The sequence below is a fragment of the Schistocerca piceifrons genome, chromosome 1 (assembly GCF_021461385.2).
Source record: "Schistocerca piceifrons isolate TAMUIC-IGC-003096 chromosome 1, iqSchPice1.1, whole genome shotgun sequence".
NCBI classification, from domain to species: Eukaryota; Metazoa; Arthropoda; class Insecta; order Orthoptera; family Acrididae; genus Schistocerca; species Schistocerca piceifrons.
This window is the reverse complement of record NC_060138.1, coordinates 976523949-976541105: the sequence shown is the minus strand read 5'-3', so window position 1 is coordinate 976541105 and position 17157 is coordinate 976523949. Positions and strand designations below refer to the sequence as shown.

At 43.9% G+C, this 17157-nt stretch overlaps 1 long non-coding RNA gene and 1 other non-coding gene across 2 annotated transcripts in view; both read left to right on the top strand.

Moving 5' to 3' along the window:
* The window catches only part of LOC124803641, a 1814685-nt gene that overhangs the window by 136058 nt on the left and 1661470 nt on the right, over positions 1 to 17157 (top strand). The window lies entirely within an intron of this gene.
* Positions 10505 to 10611, top strand: LOC124721653. Its single transcript, XR_007006368.1, has one exon. It is a non-coding gene; the product is annotated as a U6 spliceosomal RNA (small nuclear RNA).

The following is a 17157-nucleotide window of genomic DNA, read 5'->3' as shown; positions in this document are numbered from 1 at the left end:
CGTCAAGTGTAATCCATGGAATAGTGCGAATGTGTTCAGATGTCTCCGCACCGTTGAACTAAGGCTGAACATGAGGACCAGCCCGTTATTCACCTAGCGGGATGTGGAAAACCGCCTAAAAACCACATCCAGGTTGGCCGGCACATCGGGCCTCGTCGTTAATCCGCCAGGCGGATTCGATCCAAGGCCGGCGCGCCTACCCGAGCCCAGGAAGCAGCGCATTGGCGTTCTCGGCTACCCTGGCGGGTTCAGATTAACCGATATTTATTTACTCTAAAGACTGACATAAATAGCAATAAAAATACCAGACAACGAACACTACTAAAACTCAAATCATCTTACAAAATCACGCTAACAGTGTGGGGAATTACCAAAAAAGTGTGGAAGTCTGTGGGCGTGAGTCGTGTTGGGTAGCTCTGATGGTAGAACACTTGCCCGCGAAAGGTAAAGGTCGCAAGTTCGAGTCTCGGTCCGGCACACAGTTTTAATCTGCCAGGAAGTTTCATATCAGCTCACAGTCCTCTGCAGAGTGAAAATCTCATTCTGGAAACATCCCCAAGGCTGTGGCTATGCCATGTCTCCGCAATATCCTTTCTTTCAGGAGTGCTAGTTCTGCAAGGTTCGCAGGAGAGCTTCTGTAAAGTTTGGAAGGTAGGAGACGAGGCACTGGCAGAAGTGAAGCTGTGAGGACGGGGCGTGAGTCGTGCTTGGGTAGCTGAGATGATAGAGCAAATGTCCGAGTTCGAGTGTCGGTCCAGCACACAGTTTTAATCTGCCAGGAAGTTTCATAGCAAAGGTCTGCTTATCCAGGCAGCTCGCGAAACTGATGTTAACGATAGAACGAGAAGACACAAATTACACGAGTATAGCCGAACTAAGCAACCGAAGCTGCGTGACAAAGTACGATATTAACGAGCGGTTCAGAATGTGCATCACGTTACCGTAATTGCGACGCTTTCATTCGCCTAGCAAAATCTAGCGCATGTCGATCAGCACCAAAAGGCAGCCCGCAGGGGAAACTCCCAGCACGGCAGCCCAGAGCAGAACAGCCCAGAATCTTAGTTCACGTCCTCAGCTCCCTAGCTTTCAAAAACACCAAATTCAAGGAACGACCTATTGCTACTGCCAATGTGTTGGAATAAAATATTGCTTATTTCATGAAAAAAGGGGGGTATCAAGCAGAAAGTTTCCACTCTCCTCATTAATAAGCAGGTTGTTGATACTGGGCTGCACCAGTGCCTCATCTACTGACCAACTTCTTAGCTACAGGTATGGTGCTGCGCCAACTCAGTTCGATTGGCTGACAAAAATTTTGGGGCAAAACTAACCATTAATCTCGTGATGCCCATGGGGCACCGTGGCATCTTTATCTTTAATGTTGATGCAGAAAACTCAATTGTTATCTGGTGATGGCAGTGGTGGCACCTTCCCACAAAAGCACAGAGTAAGCCGCTGCCTCACTTCCGCAGGAACTGCCCATCTCCCTGCGGAGGTTAGTCTCTTCTAATAAGATTCACTGACTGCCCTCTGCCGACAGTAGGAGAACCCTGAGCTTCCCAGAGCAAAAAATGTTAAGCCGTCCTCCCTAGCCCACATGTGCAGTGCTGTCAATGGAATAACCATCACATAATGTCAGAAAATGACACCAGTACGAAACAGTATGCAGCAGGACAGAACAAATTTCATACCTTTTTTCCTCACTTTATCTATTGAGATAGCCAAATATCATTGAATCACAGCAGCAGTTTTTATCGTATTTTCGTTGAATGGATTAGATGATTTATTTGACCGATATGGGTTCATCACATGACAGTGGAACAAATTTGTAAAGAAATGATTGGAAGACCTTACAATCGACAATTTAAATTTTACAGTGGGCATTTCAGTTATTACAAAAAAAAGAAAGAAAGAAAGAAAAAGATCTCAGTGTAAATGCGCAGACTGAAAGTGTGTCTGTGTTTGAAAAGCAGTTCCTTAATGAAGGTCAGTTAGCATCACTGGGTAAGTTAGCAGTGAGGGGAATTAAATGATAATCAGAAGAAATTAACAAAATGTTGAATATCTCTTTAGCCTGCGAAAGCAGCGGCTACAGTGAGGGAACTGGGAAACCACTGCCAAGTGAACGCATGCTGCAAAGAAATATGAAAATTATAATTAAATCGAAACCCTTAGCTGTCGACAGGTGTTGATATACATCAATGGGGACAGTTGAAAATGTGTTCTCCGACCGGGACTCAAACCCGGGATCCCTCCTTACTTTCCAGACGCTCTATCCAGCTGAGCCACCAAGGACACAGAAGATAGAGCGACTGCGACGCTTCCCGTGACACCCACATTTCCAACCGTCCACAAACTACATTCGTTGTTGTTGTTGTTGTTGCGGTCTTCAGTCCTGAGACTGGTTTGATGCAGCTCTCCATGCTACTCTATCCTGTGCAAGATTCTTCATCTCCCAGTACCTACTGCAATCTACATTCTTCTGAATCTGTTTAGTGTATTCATCTCTTGGTCTCCCTCTGCGATTTTTACGCTCCACGCTGCCCTCCAATACTAAATTGGTGATCCTTTGATGCCTCAGAACATGTCCTACCAACCGATCCCGTCTTCTGGTCAAGTTGTGCCACAAACTTCTCTTCTCCCCAATCCTATTCAATACTTCCTCATTAGTTATGTGATCTACCCATCTAATCTTCAGCATTCTTCTGTAGCATCACATTTCGAATGCTTCTATTCTCTTCTTGTCCAAACTATTTATCGTCCATTTTTCACTTCCATACATGGCTACACTCCATACAAATACTTTCAGAAATGACTTCCTGACACTTAAATCTATACTCAATGTTAACAAATTTCTCTTCTTAAGAAGCGCTTTCCTTGCCATTGCCAGTCTACATTTTATATCCTCTCTACTTCGACCATCATCAGTTATTTTGCTCCCCAAATAGCAAAACTCCTTTACTACTTTAAGTGTCTCATTTCCTAATCTAATACCCTCAGCATCACCCGACTTAATTCGACTACATTCCATTATCCTCGTTTTGCTCTTGTTGATGTTCATCTTATATCCTCCACTCAAGACACTGTCCATTCCATTCAACTGCTCTTCCAAGTCCTTTGCTGTCTCTGACAGAATTACAATGTCATCGGCGAACCTCAAAGTTTTTATTTCTTCACCGTGGATTTTAATACCTACTCCGAATTTTTCTTTTGTTTCCTTTACTGCTTGCTCAATATACAGATTAAAAAACATCGGGGAGAGGCTACAACCCTGTCTTACTCCCTTCCCAACCACTGCTTCCCTTTCATGTCCCTCGACTCTTATAACTGCCATCTGGTTTCTGTGCAAATTGTAAATAGCCTTTCGCTCCCTGTATTTTATCCCTGCCACCTTTAGAATTTGAAAGAGAGTATTCCAGTCAACATTGTCAAAAGCTTTCTCTTTGTTCCAGTGTTTCTACGGAATCCAAACTGATCTTCCCCGAGGTTGGCTTCTATCAGTTTTTCCATTCGTCTGTAAAGAATTCGTGTTAGTATTTTGCAGCTGTGACTTATTAAACTGATAGTTCGGTAATTTTCACATCTGTCAACACCTGCTTTCTTTGGGATTGGAATTATTATATTCTTCTTGAAGTCTGCGGGTATTTCGCCTGTTTCATACATCTTGCTCACCAGATGGTAGAGTTTTGTCAGGACTGGCTCTCCCAAGGCCGTCAGTAGTTCCAATGGAATGTTGTCTACTCCGGGGGCCTTGTTTCGACTCAAGTCTTTCAGTGCTCTGTCAAACTCGGCACACAGTATCGTATCTCCCATTTCATCTTCATCTACCTCCTCTTCCATTTCCATAATATTGTCCTCAAGTACATCGCCCTTGTATAGACTCTCTATATACTCCTTCCACCTTTCTGCTTTCCCTTCTTTGCTTAGAACTGGGTTTCCATCTGAGCTCTTGCTATTCATACAAGTGGTTCTCTTATCTCCAAAGGTCTCTTTAATTTTCCTGTAGGCAGTATCTATCTTAGTGAGATAACACTCTACATCCTTACATTTGTCCTCTAGGCATCCCTGCTTAGCCATTTTGCACTTCCTGTCGATCTCATTTTTGAGACGTTTGTATTCCATTTTGCCTGCTTCATTTACTGCATTTTTATATTTTCTCCTTTCATCAATTAAATTCAATATTTCTTCTGTTACCCAAGGATTTCTACTAGCCCTCGTCTTTTTACCTACTTGATCCTGTGCTGCCTTCACTACTTCATCCCTCAAAGTTACCCATTCTTCTTCTACTGTATTTCTTTCCCCCATTCCGGTCAATTGTTCCCTTATGCTCTCCCTGAAACTCTGTACAACCTCTGGTTCTTTCAGTTTATTCAGGTCCCATCTCCTTAAATTCCCACCTTTTTGCAGTTTCTTCAGTTTTAATCTACAGGTCATAACCAATAGATTGTGGTCAGAGTCCACATCTGCCCCTGGAAATGTCTTACAATTTAAAACCTGGTTCCTAAATCTCTGTCTTACCATTATATAATCTATCTGATACCTTTTAGTATCTCCAGGGTTCTTCCATGTATACAACCTTCTTTCATGATTCTTAAACCAAGTGTTAGCTATGATTATGTTGTGCTCTGTGCAAAATTCTACCAGGCGGCTTCCTTTTTCATTTCTTAGCCCCAATCCATATTCACCGACTATGTTTCCTTCTCTCCCTTTTCCTACACTCGAATTCCAGTCATCCATGACTACTAAATTTTCGTCTCCCTTCACTATCTGAATGATTTCTTTTATTTCATCATACATTTCTTCAATTTCTTCGTCATCTGCAGAGCTAGTTGGCATATAAACTTGTACTACTGTAGTAGGTGTGGGTTTCGTATCTATCTTGGCCACAATAATGCGTTCACTATGCTGTTTGTAGTAGCTTACCCGCATTCCTATTTTCCTATTCATTATTAAACCTACTCCTGCATTACCCCTATTTGATTTTGTGTTTATAACCCTATAGTCCCCTGACCAGAAGTCTTGTTCCTCCTGCCACCGAACTTCACTAATTCCCACTATATCTAACTTCAACCTATCCATTTCCCTTTTTAAATTTTCTAACCTACCTGCCCGATTAAGGGATCTGACATTCCACGCTCCGATCCGTAGAACGCCAGTTTTCTTTCTCCTGATAACGACATCCTCTTGAGTAGTCCCCGCCCGGAGATCCTAATGGGGGACTATTTTACCTCCGGAATATTTTACACAAGAGGACGCCATCATCATTTAATCATACAGTAAAGCTGCATGCCCTCGGGAAAAATTACGGCTGTAGTTTCCCCTTGCTTTCTACCGTTCGCAGTACCAGCACAGCAAGGCCGTTTTGGTTATTGTTACAAGGCCAGATCAATCATCCAGACTGTTGCTCTTGCAATTACTGAAAAGGCTGCTGCCCCTCTTCAGGAACCACACATTTGTCTGGCCTCTCAACAGATACCCCTCCGTTGTGGTTGCACCTACGGTACGGCTATCTGTACCGCTGAGGCACGCAAGCCTCCCCACCAACAGCAAGGTCCATGGTTCATGGGGGGACTACATTCGTAGTGCTCGTAACACTACATTCGTAGTGCTCGTAATAGATATTTCCCCATTCAGTCATTACTCGCGGCAGACTAAGCAGCTGAGTCCCGGAGTCCCGTGAGAGTTCGGGCAAAGCGTCTGCATTCACACAGGAGGAGGTCAATGGCCGTGTAGCCTTTAACTATAAGAAGATAGTATCTGTTCCCGAAAGAGCAGATACCATTGATGACCGTGCAGTTTCTCTAGAATGAAATGATAATTAAATCGAAACCCTTAGCTGTCGATAGGCAGAGCGTCTGCCATGTAAGCAGGAGATCCCGGGTTCGAGTCACAGTCGGGGCACACATTGTCCCCATTGACGTATATCAACACCTGTCGGCAGCTAAGGGTTTCGATTTAATTATCATTTCATTCTCGAGAAGCTGCACGGTCATCAATACTATCTGTTCTTTTGGGAACAGATACTATCGCCAAATACGGAAATAACTGCTTTTTACACCAGATACAGTAGTTGATAAGGCATCTGCATTGAAATTTAAGACGGACACATTGAATTAACTTAGCTCTTGTGCTAGGTGTGCCATGGCTACTATAAGACGTAGCATCAAAAGTCGTCATTGGAAACCCAACACTCCCTCGAGCTAATGGTTCAAAGGAAATTCACACTTTGCATGCACTGGTGTTCACGCACGGAAGACTAAGTACGTGATGGAAGCAAGTTGTTGCATATCATTTCACGAGAAAGTCTATTTCATCTGTGGATCTCAAGTCATTCTTGTGGGACATTATTAAGAAGTGTGAAGATATTGGCCTAATGATCGATATGTTTGTATCTGATATAGGTGAACAAACTCAAGCTTTATGGCGTGAATGTGGCATTAAAACAGGTCAATATCATGTAACAAAAACCACTGCCAACATCTCTGTTCTTCAGAACTGTAGCTGTATTTTATGCCAAGTGTACCTCACATTAGAAGAACTTCAGGAATCATCTCAGAAATTTAGATGGGTTGTTACTTTCATATTGTGTTGTATAGGTTAATAAAGTACCACTTGCAGTTTTCTTCTTCATTTCAACGTGTCCTTAAATTGTGTGATGAAACTAAACCAAACATTGCGTGGGATCTCAGGGAAAATCTTATAAGGCCTAAATATTACGAGAAAATGAATTGTGGTCTACCCTACACGCTCCAGGATCATTGTTGCGGCGGCAATAAAGTATGTAGATGCACAGAAAATGCTTAAATATTCAGATATGTCGACTACATATTTCATATAAACCATCTTTCATTGATTAAAATTAGTTACGTCAAGAAACAGAAAAACTGTAGGTACAATGTAGAAGAGGAGAAATACGATGATGCTAAGGAGTTGTAGAGGCAAATTATTATTCTATTTGAAAATATCAAAATAAGAAAAAAAAAAAAAAAAACGTGAAAATCTGTGCAACCTGCAGTCATTCTCCTGTCTCACCCCCGAATATCTAGAAAATCTTTTCGGCACAGTTCGCGTAAATAATAATAATTTTAACTACTGACCTGTGTTTTGGATTTTCACTTTCTTCGAAAAATGATAACAAACTCATCTTGAAGCATTGGGCCGTTGATACGCTATGAAAAGCGCAAGTCATTTGGCCCAAAAATGGCGACCGCTGTTTAATTGGCCCTCCTTACTTCATACCGTAGAGGGCTTGTAACACCATGGAGCTAATGCTGCAGTGATTTATTTGGCCTTTTCTTTGATGTTTAATGTCACAACGTTTAGTTTCTGTAAATGTTTTGATTGCATTGATAGCACAAGCGTGTTCGCTTTTTTCCTTCGTAAAAACTTTGATGCCATGGTTTGATTTTGTGCAATGTATTGTATCTACCATTTAAATTCTTTCACATTTGGAGGGAACAAAACTTAATGTATATAATTGTAATTTTGTTTAAATAATTTTTTGTAGAAATGTCAATATGTGAAAAGTTCTGTTTTATTTAATATGTTTGGTTGCTGTTATGTAAACTGCTGACCTTCACTTAGGGTTCTTAGTTATTTTGTATGTAAAAGGTGGTGTGGTTCCCCTCGGGAACGGAACTGTGTAGCGCGCGAAAAATATGGTTGGCGTGGATAAAAAGGTGGAAGGGAGAGTCAGTCGGGGACGAGCTACCAAACTGTCAACTGCTCATATAAAAGTTGTGTATTGTGCTGGTGCCCAGAGAGGCTTTTGGTGCCGTTTCCCAAGGTGCTAATGCCTCGGATGGATGGATAAAGAGCTGGAACTATTCTGGAATTGGTATCTATCATCGCCAGCAAGAAATGACAGAGTCCAACATTTCTACTTGCAAATCCACCTACCAACATGCACTCGCCACCACATTGCGCAATCACTGTAATGGAACAGAAGGACTATAATAATGTACAGTGAAGGATCAGCTCATAGGATGTTATAGTGTACTCAAATATAAGGTAAATTTTAACTGAATTCTTGTACCTACCGTGATTTATCCTCAGTCACATATCCACTTAGGGTCCCTCCCACGCTAAAGTGCTTACCGAGTGTCCTTTATTGAAAGCTTATTAAAATTAATATGGCATTAGAGTGTGCTAAAATTAATACTGTTTGTTGAAAGCTCTTACAAATATCTCAATCTTGTGTTTCGCTGCAGTAAAAGTTCAGAACTGTAACTGTTGAGAGTTCTATGTTCATGCTTGCTAAGTCCTTGTTTCACAAATGTAATGAAAGTGCATTTATTTTGCTCTACTACAGTGGTCAAGATTAAGGCCCCCCATTGAAAGTAGTCCAAATGCCAAAGTTACTTAATTATAGAAAGTTTCAATTACTCTTGCTATTCCTGTCAAGTTCTGTACATTATTGGGTTCCTCTCGTATATTAAAAGTGCATATTAATGGTGCAACAGGATCCACAGCTTGTCTATTGTGCTCATGCTAGATAACAATTAATAAAAATACCACTATCTATGAAAACAGTAACTTCTTTATTCAAAAGACAGTGAGAAGTAATTTGTTAGTGAACTCCATTTAATTTTCAAGCTAAGTAGAAAGGCGTTTAGTAGTGAGAGAATTAATCTATGCACAATAACTAATTTTGCTGTGAACCGTATCCATATTTCATGTCAGATAGGGATTTGTTTGAAAAGTAATATTGAGCCTATGTCCAACTTACGATTCTAACGTGAATATTAACAGTAACGTTATTGAGACTAAGTCCTCAAGGTAATAATGTGTTTCGTTATCTATTTATGCAAATAGTTCGTTCTGCTCTGTCAGCTCCAACCTTAACGTGAACATAGTAGACGTCAGGGTTCATTGCACTCTCGTGTGACAAAGTATAGGCTGTTTTTGCCCATTTAAGCTACTCACAATTAGTTTCTTAATGAAGAATGGTTACTCATTCTTATGCCTAATTAGGCTGGCTATCGTTTTTTACTATTATTTGGACTCTGTGGATAGGTAAATTATTGTTCGGTACTGTTTAAATATTTACGTAATTCTGACTTTCACTTTCAATAAGCCACCTCCGGTAGGTACATCGCGGTCAACACAACAAAATTCCTTTCAGAGGGTAACACTGCTCTGTTGCTTCATATCATAACTGCTTTAACAAGATAGTTCCATTTTACGATCTGCCTCCAACTTTGAGGTTATGGTATAGCAGTAGCCGCCGGTAGTGTTATACATGGCTCTTCCGTGACAGGACTATTTGTTCTGTTCGGGCACAGTGCGTAATAAACCAAACTTGGTATTTTATAGCACACGCTACGTTAATGAAGATACAGTGTTATACGTGGCTTTTCCGTGACAGGACTATTTATTCTGTTGGGCATAGTACGTAATAAACCAAATGTGGTATTTGGTTGCACAAGCTACGTAAATGTAGTTGCAGTGTTATAGGCTTTACTGTGGCACAGGTTGCGTTATGCTTAACAGTGTTGCTTCGCACATGGTGCTTCGTAGAAATGTTGTGTGTCGCAAGGTGCTTCACAGCCTTTTTGTGACAGAGGATGTTTCATACCAGTGTTGAATGGCAGACAGTGCTTTGTACCAATATTATGTGTCAAGGATGCTTCATACTGATGTTGCATAGCAGAGGGAGCTCCGTACCAGTCTTGGCTGGCGGAGAATGCTGTCTACCAATGTTGCGTGTCAGAGGCTGCTTCATACTGATATTACGTGGCAGAGGGGCCTTCGTAGCTATGTTGTGTTGCAAAGGGTGCTTTGTAGCGCCGTTACGTTGGAAAATCCAGCAAAAGGTCACACAGAAAATGTAGCCCGCGCAGGAGTGGCGAGTCCATCAAGTGGCCATAGCTCACGCCGAAATGGCGGTGCAGTTACACACAGCGGGAGTAGCCGTAGTTCGCAGCCCCCATCATTTCCTCGAGATGTCACTCCAAACGCATTTATATATGTAACTGGCTACATTCGCGTCTGCTTTGAACTCTCCTGGAGTGTCCTGCTTAAATCGTTTAAGTTGCGTGAAGGCGATGATATTCAGCCATCTAAATGTTTAATATATTTACACAGCTATACCTCTACGCCAGAAATGCTGTCGAGCTGTAGATACTTATTGCTACCAAAGTGAAGCCGGGGCGATTGGCTAGTGAATATTGAAAAGATCTTAACTGGTAGATAATAAAAGAAAGATGCTGCATGTATAGCGAGAACCGTGAAAGGGGGTCGACGTGGCGACATTTTATCATACCTGACCGAAGTTGTACTGTGATATTGATTAATACTCCTCACTAATTATGACATGTTAAGTACATTATCAGATTCAAGACATTTGTGATCTAGTCTTCTTGAGAGAGTAAGAATATTCCGCGCAACAGAAAATGGCACATCCTTGAGACATGACATTGCTGCTTATGCACGCAAAGCGACGCTGCTACGCCATGAAATATATTACCTGGAAATACTAACACTATATGCAGCACCCGTGAGGATTGTACTCGCTTCGGCGGTACATATACTAAAATTGGAACGATACAGAGAAGATTAGCGTGACCCCTGCGCAAGGATGACACGCAAAATCGTGAAGGGTTCCACATTAGTGTCGCCTTGCGCGTCCAGCGAGCAGGTCGTAGTGAACTTCCGTTTGTGCCGCGGCGCCGCTTGTGTCGAAGATATTCAGTCTTGTTGATGTTTCGGCCGGAGTCACATCGCACTTGCGTAGCGGAGTGTGTTGTCGTTTTCCTCTGGGCGGCGATATTCTCTGCCCTCGCCAAGGTGTCTGTCGAGTCTCCTAAATCTGTTCCTCGCCGAGCTACTAGTCGTTTCAGTTTTGACAAGAGTACAGAGTACGCGTCGTGTTCAACCTGGCTCTTAAGAAATTCACGATTGGTTGGCTGATGTTATCTGTGTTACACCTAATCAGGTAGATACGGCTTGCTTCGAATCTGATTTGTATGCTTTCTTTGTGACGTTTTATGATCCCGTTCAAGTAGAGGGCTTCTCTCTAGGGTTGGTTCTGAAGTGTTGTTTACATATCGAGATGGTTCCGTTTGCCGGCGCGGTGGCCGTGCGGTTCTGGCGCTGCAGTCCGGAACCGCGGGACTGCTACGGACGCAGGTCCGAATCTTGCCTTGGGCATGGATGTGTGTGATGTCCTTAGGTTAGTTAGGTTTAAGTAGTTCTAAGTTCTAGGGGACTTATGACCTAAGATGTTGAGTCCCATAGTGCTCAGAGCCATTTGATGGTTCCGTTAGCCAAGTCCTCTTTGAAAATGCGGCCTTCGAGTATACTCCGGTTAGCATTTATAACCTTCCACCTGAAGTGGACGATTCATTTCATAAAACATCGTTACTTCAGTTTGGAGTAATACGGCATATCAGATGGGACCGCTGGTCAGCACACCATCGCTTCCAGTGTTATAGCACAATACTGGATATTACAATTGCTACACCACGAAGACGACGTGATACAGACGCGAAATTTAACCGACAGGAAGAAGATGCTGTGATATGCAAATGATTAGCTTTCCAGAGCATTCACACAAGTTTGGCGCCGGTGGCGACATCTACAACGTGCTGACACGAGGAAACGTTGTTGTGATGTCTCGTGTAAGGAGGAGAAATCCGTACCATCACGTTTCCGAATTTGATAGAGGTCGGATTGTGGCCTATCGCGATTGCGGTTTATCGTATCGCGATATTTCTCCTCCCGTTCGTCGAGATCTAATAACTGTTATCAGAATATGGAATCGTTGAGTTCACGAGGGTAATACGGAACGGCCTCGTATCACTAGCAGTCGAGATGACAGGCATCTTATCCGCATGGCTGTAACGGAACGTGCAGCCACGTCTCTATCCCTGAGTCAACAGATGGGGACGTTTGCAAGACAACAACCATCTGCACGAACAGTTCGACGACGTTTGCAGCAGCATGGACTATCAGCTCGATGACCACGGCTGCGGTTACCCTTGACGCTGCATCACAGACAGGAGCGCCTGCTATGGTGTACTCAACGACGAACCTGGATGCACGAATGGCAAAACGTCATTTTTTCGGGTGAATCCAGGTTCTGTTTACAGCATCATGGTGGTCGCATCCGTGTTCGACAACATCGCAGTGAACGCACATTGGAAGCGTCTATTCGTCATCGCCATACTGGCGTTTCACCCGGCGTGATGGTATGGTGTGCCATTGGCTACACGTCTCGGTCACCTCTTGTCCGCTTTGACGGCACTTTGAACTGTGGACGTTACATTTCAGATGTTTTACGACCCGTGGCTCTACCATTGATTCGATCCCTGCGAAACCCTACATTTCAGCAGGATATGCACGACCGCATGTTGCAGGTCCTGTACGGGCCTTTCTGCATACAGAAAATGTTTGACTGCTGCCCTGGACAACACAGTCTCCAGATCTCTCACCAATTGAAAACGTCTGGTCAATGGTGGTAGAGCAACTGGCTCGTCACAATACGCCAGTCACTACTCTTGATGACCTGTTGCATCGTGTTGAAGTTGCATGGGCAGCTGTACCTGTACATGCCATCCAAGCTCTGTATGACTCAATGCCCAGGCGTATCAAGGCTGTTATTACAGCCAGAGGTGGTTGTTCTGGGTACTAATTTCTCAGGATCTATGCACCCAAATTGCGTGAAAATGTAACCACATGTCAGTTCTAGTATAATATATTTGTCCAATCAATACCCGTTTATCATCTGCATTTCTTCTTGGTGTAGCAATTTTAATGGCCAGTAGTGTAGTATCTGGACTGTGGACATGTGCGTCAAAAAGAATATTCCATCCCACGTAACTGTTTGTGGTTACCGGATCCATGTTACATATGCAGGTCAAGAAGGAACATGTTTTCTCTGTAACGAGAGTGGTCATCTCAGATCTTATTGGCCCTGCCGTACTACTGTTCTGACGTCGACCTGTGGAAAACGTCTTCCTTTAACGTTAGCAGACACAGTGTCATCGCTGTCAGCTGTTAGTCAATCTCCAGCTTTAAGCGATGTAGGGGCAACATTACCCTCGACTCCTCGCGAATTTCCGCCGTTACGGGCACGTCCCAGTGCGGCCTCTGTCCATGAGGGGACGACGGTTCCTGCAGCGCAAGTCAAACGCCGGCGGACTGAGGACGGTACAGATTTCGAGGACGCCTCACTGCAGTCTGGTTCTTCTGATACGCCGTTGACAGAAGGTGCACCTTCTGACGGTAATGAGTAGTCTACTGACGTTACTTGTGATTCCAGTATTACCAGAAATGCTGTAGCTGCTTCTGTTGATGTTGCAGTGTGTGTTCAATTTGTGTCCCCCACTTCACCCGTAGAGACGTTGCATGCAGACCAGTCTTTCCAGTGTTCCAGTGAAACACCACCCCTCCTCCACGCTGAGGCGGTGGAGCAACAGGATTCTACGGTTCTCTTCCTGATGATAAGGAGATGCCATCCGACACTGGCACAGCATTACCTGTCTCTTCTGTACCTGATGTTGCTGTTAGTCGTTCTGAGTTTTGCTCCCCGGTTTCCGATGAGTGCAGTGGCGATGGCTCCTCTATCAAATCGGAGCTTGACATGCCTCCTACCCTTTCACATCAAGAGAGTTTTCACGAAGTGGTGTGAAACAGCGTTTTCAACCTGTACGTGCAGCGGCACGTTGTACAAAGAAAAACGAGGATACCTTGGCTTCCGGTGGGGAGGATTAGAATTATATCTTGTTTCCCCCGCCTCCGGACGTTGAGGAGAGAAGGACGTGACGGGTGCTTTTTCCTTAGTGTTGTTTCATTGACCTTTCAGGTACTAACGGATGCAGGCATATGCGTTTCTAACCCTCAATGTTAATAGGATATGTTCCCAATTACGGCTTGCTGCGTTACGCCAGTTTATTTACGATTCCCAAGCTGATATCGTGTGTTTACAAGAGGTATTATTTGATGTGTTTTGTCTTCCTGGATACTCTATGTTTTTCAATGTGGCGCCTGAAAAGTCTACCGGTATGGCTTTGCTTTATCGAGATGGAATCCCGCTGACGGAATTCGAAACGCTAGTTGACGGTCGCGGTATAGGCTGCAGTATTTATGACCTCACCTAAAGTTTTATTTACGCTCCGTTTGGACCCGGTGGTTCATCCGATCGCACGCGGTTTTATAAGGAAGAACTTGTTTATTTACTCCGACGGAACCCGCACCAGATTTTGTTGGGGGGGGGGGGCATTTTAACTGTGTCTTACGCCGCGTAGATCAGACCCCCAACAATACGAATTGTCGTGAACTTAATGATATGGTGACGTCCTTCCAAGATGCTTGGGTTTGCAGATATCCCTCATTGTTGCAGTTTACGTTTTTTTTTTTTTTACAACTACTTCAAGTAGCCGACTGGAAAGCTTTTATTTATCTGCCCCCATATGTTGTCAGCTTCTATCGATTGATGTAAATACTGCCAGTTTCACTGATCACTGTGCTGTTTCAATGACTTTTAACCATGTGCCACAGCGGGTCGATCTTTCGCGCCCTATATGGAAGCTAAACACTTTACATCTCACGGACCCCACTCTGGAAGGCGTCATCGCACACGTATGGCGGCGCACAACGCAGTCCCAGGCGCCTTATTCCTCACTTCTAAAATGGTGGGTTACCTTTGCTAAACCTCAGATTCGAAATACACTCAAGCATTTTAGCGCTGAAAAAGCGGCTGAAATAAGGCGAACTAGGGAATTTTATTATGCTGTCCTTCCCGATCTTTGCGATAATGCTCGTGCTGCCCCCTTGAGTTCGTCGATGTCCACCGTGTGAAGGCAAAACTTCAACAACTCAGACGGAGGCAAATAGATGGTGTCCGATTGCGTTCCCAGCCTCTTTCAATCGTACAGGATAATTTGACCTCTCTCTATCATCTTCTTCGGCCTCACGAACGATCTCAAAGGACGTGTTTTTCTACCATTCGTTCTCTAGATGGGCGTGAGTGGTCCTCCCAATGTGATATAACGCTTGAACTTACCAGTACTTTTCCGAACATTATACTGAAGTGGATTCAGACGGTCCATCGTCTGTTGATTTTTCCTCCCTCCTTGATAGTCTTCTTACGCCAGCTCACCAGGAAGAGTTTTTCTCTGTATTCCATCCCGGTGCTATACTTGGTATTGTGGCTCGTTCTCCCTCCCACAAATCGCCTGGCTTCGATGGCCTTCCCAAAGAATTTTATATCCGATTTTGGCCCCTGATAGGAGATACGATAACTTCTATGTGAATGAAGTATTTTTCGGAGGCCTTCTCCTGGTCAGCTTTAAGGTTGCTAAAATTGTCCTGATCCCCAAAAAGCCGGGACGTTTACGTGTGGATCAGGTCCGGCCATAACCCTCTTCAACTATGAGTATAAAATAGTGGCGAGAGCGGTAAATAGCTGACTATTGGTTTTGTCGGCTACCATCATCACAAGCCATAAAAGTTGTCTATCGGGTCGTACTCTCCTGATTCCCGTTGCTGAATGTCGTGATTTAATTTCGATTGCTTCCACGATTCCCGTGCCAAGCGCTTCTCCTTTCATTGATTTTCACCAAGCGTTCGACCACGTTCATCATGTATTTCTTACGCGAATGTTGACAACTGTTGGTTTTAACGATGCTGCACGACGGCTGTTTCGCTCTGTAAATACTTGTATTCGGGCGTCCGTTGATGTAAATTGCCGTTTTACTTCCCGCATCGCGGTGTGTCAGGTCGCCCTTCAAGGGAGTCCATTATCTATGTCGCTCTACGTGCTGTTTCTGGAAGCCTTATAGCGATCTATAACTGCTCGTTTGGGTGGCTGGCCGCTGTTGGGAGAAAGGTTTACCGTTCGTGCATATTCTGATCACTTTATGGTTCTTCTCCGTACCCATGATGATATACCACTGCAGAAGGAAGTTTTTGATGCCTTTTGTCGTCTTACGGGTGCGCGGGTTAATTACCAGAAATGTCACTTACTCAGTTTGCGCAGATTTGACGCTGTTTAAATTCCAAGGGCTTTGAAGATCACCTGATATCGACCGTTAGGTGTTATAAATGACAGCTGTCCGCTAAAGATGACTACGATCAACTGTAAGTCTGTCTCGGATAAGATTCAGGGAGCAGTCATTGAACACGAGCGTCGCACCCTCTCACCCCTTCATAAGATCGGAGCCATGGAAACGTACGTGTTAAGTAAGGCTTATTTCACTGCACAAATCTTTCAACTTCCTGCGATGATGTACCGCATGTTTCAAAGTTTAACTGGCAGGTTTATCTGGCGCAACTCTATTTCTCGCGTGCGTTATGGGGTCATGGTGCGCTCCCGTCTGCTGGGAGGTTTGGACCTCCCTGACATTCGGGTTAAGGCTTCTGCCTTATTCATCCGTCGCTCCATTTTAACATGTCTATGCGCCCCCTAGTCAGTTACAACTCGTCTTCATGACTGTATCCGATCGGAGAGTTTAACACTTCCAGTAGATACTAGTAGGATTAGTTATAAACTACGGCATGTTAAGGAATTTATTCTTGAAGTCAGTTATTTAGGAGTAAATGTCCTTTCCCAAGCGAATCTCTCCTAAAAAATGCTGATAACCCGCTGGCCAATTCCTCATAGTATTCACTCTGTGGAAGCTATGTCGACAGAAATTAATTGGAAGGTTGTTTGGTCTAACGTTAGCCTCCTGATTTTCCCGATGGAAGTGGCGTTCTCGTGGTACCGAGTTGTTCATGATATTATACCTACCAACGGGCGACTTTTTCGTAATGGCCTCAATGTGATGGATCGTTGCAATCATTGCCATGAATCTCCTGCGGTCATGGCCGTTGGAGATGGCTTTGCCGACAACTGGCTTTTCTCCTCAGAAGGTCGGAGGCGTCTATCTCTGGGGAGATTCTCGTGCGTCACGATTCATCTTTCTTTCCCCGATCGAAGAACAATGCCTTCATGTGAGTTGTTGGACATTATGTCCACTACGTAATGGTGAGTAGATATGACGCAGTTCCGTGTGCCTTATCCCAGTATAAGGCTACAGCCCATTAGACGTGTCTCAGGATGCCACGTCAACGTGAACTTTTTTCTAATATGCTGTATCTTGTTTTTCATCGACAAGGAGTTGGATGATTTGAAATCTCCCCCCCCCCCTTTTTTTGTGGGCGCTCTTGTTTGGA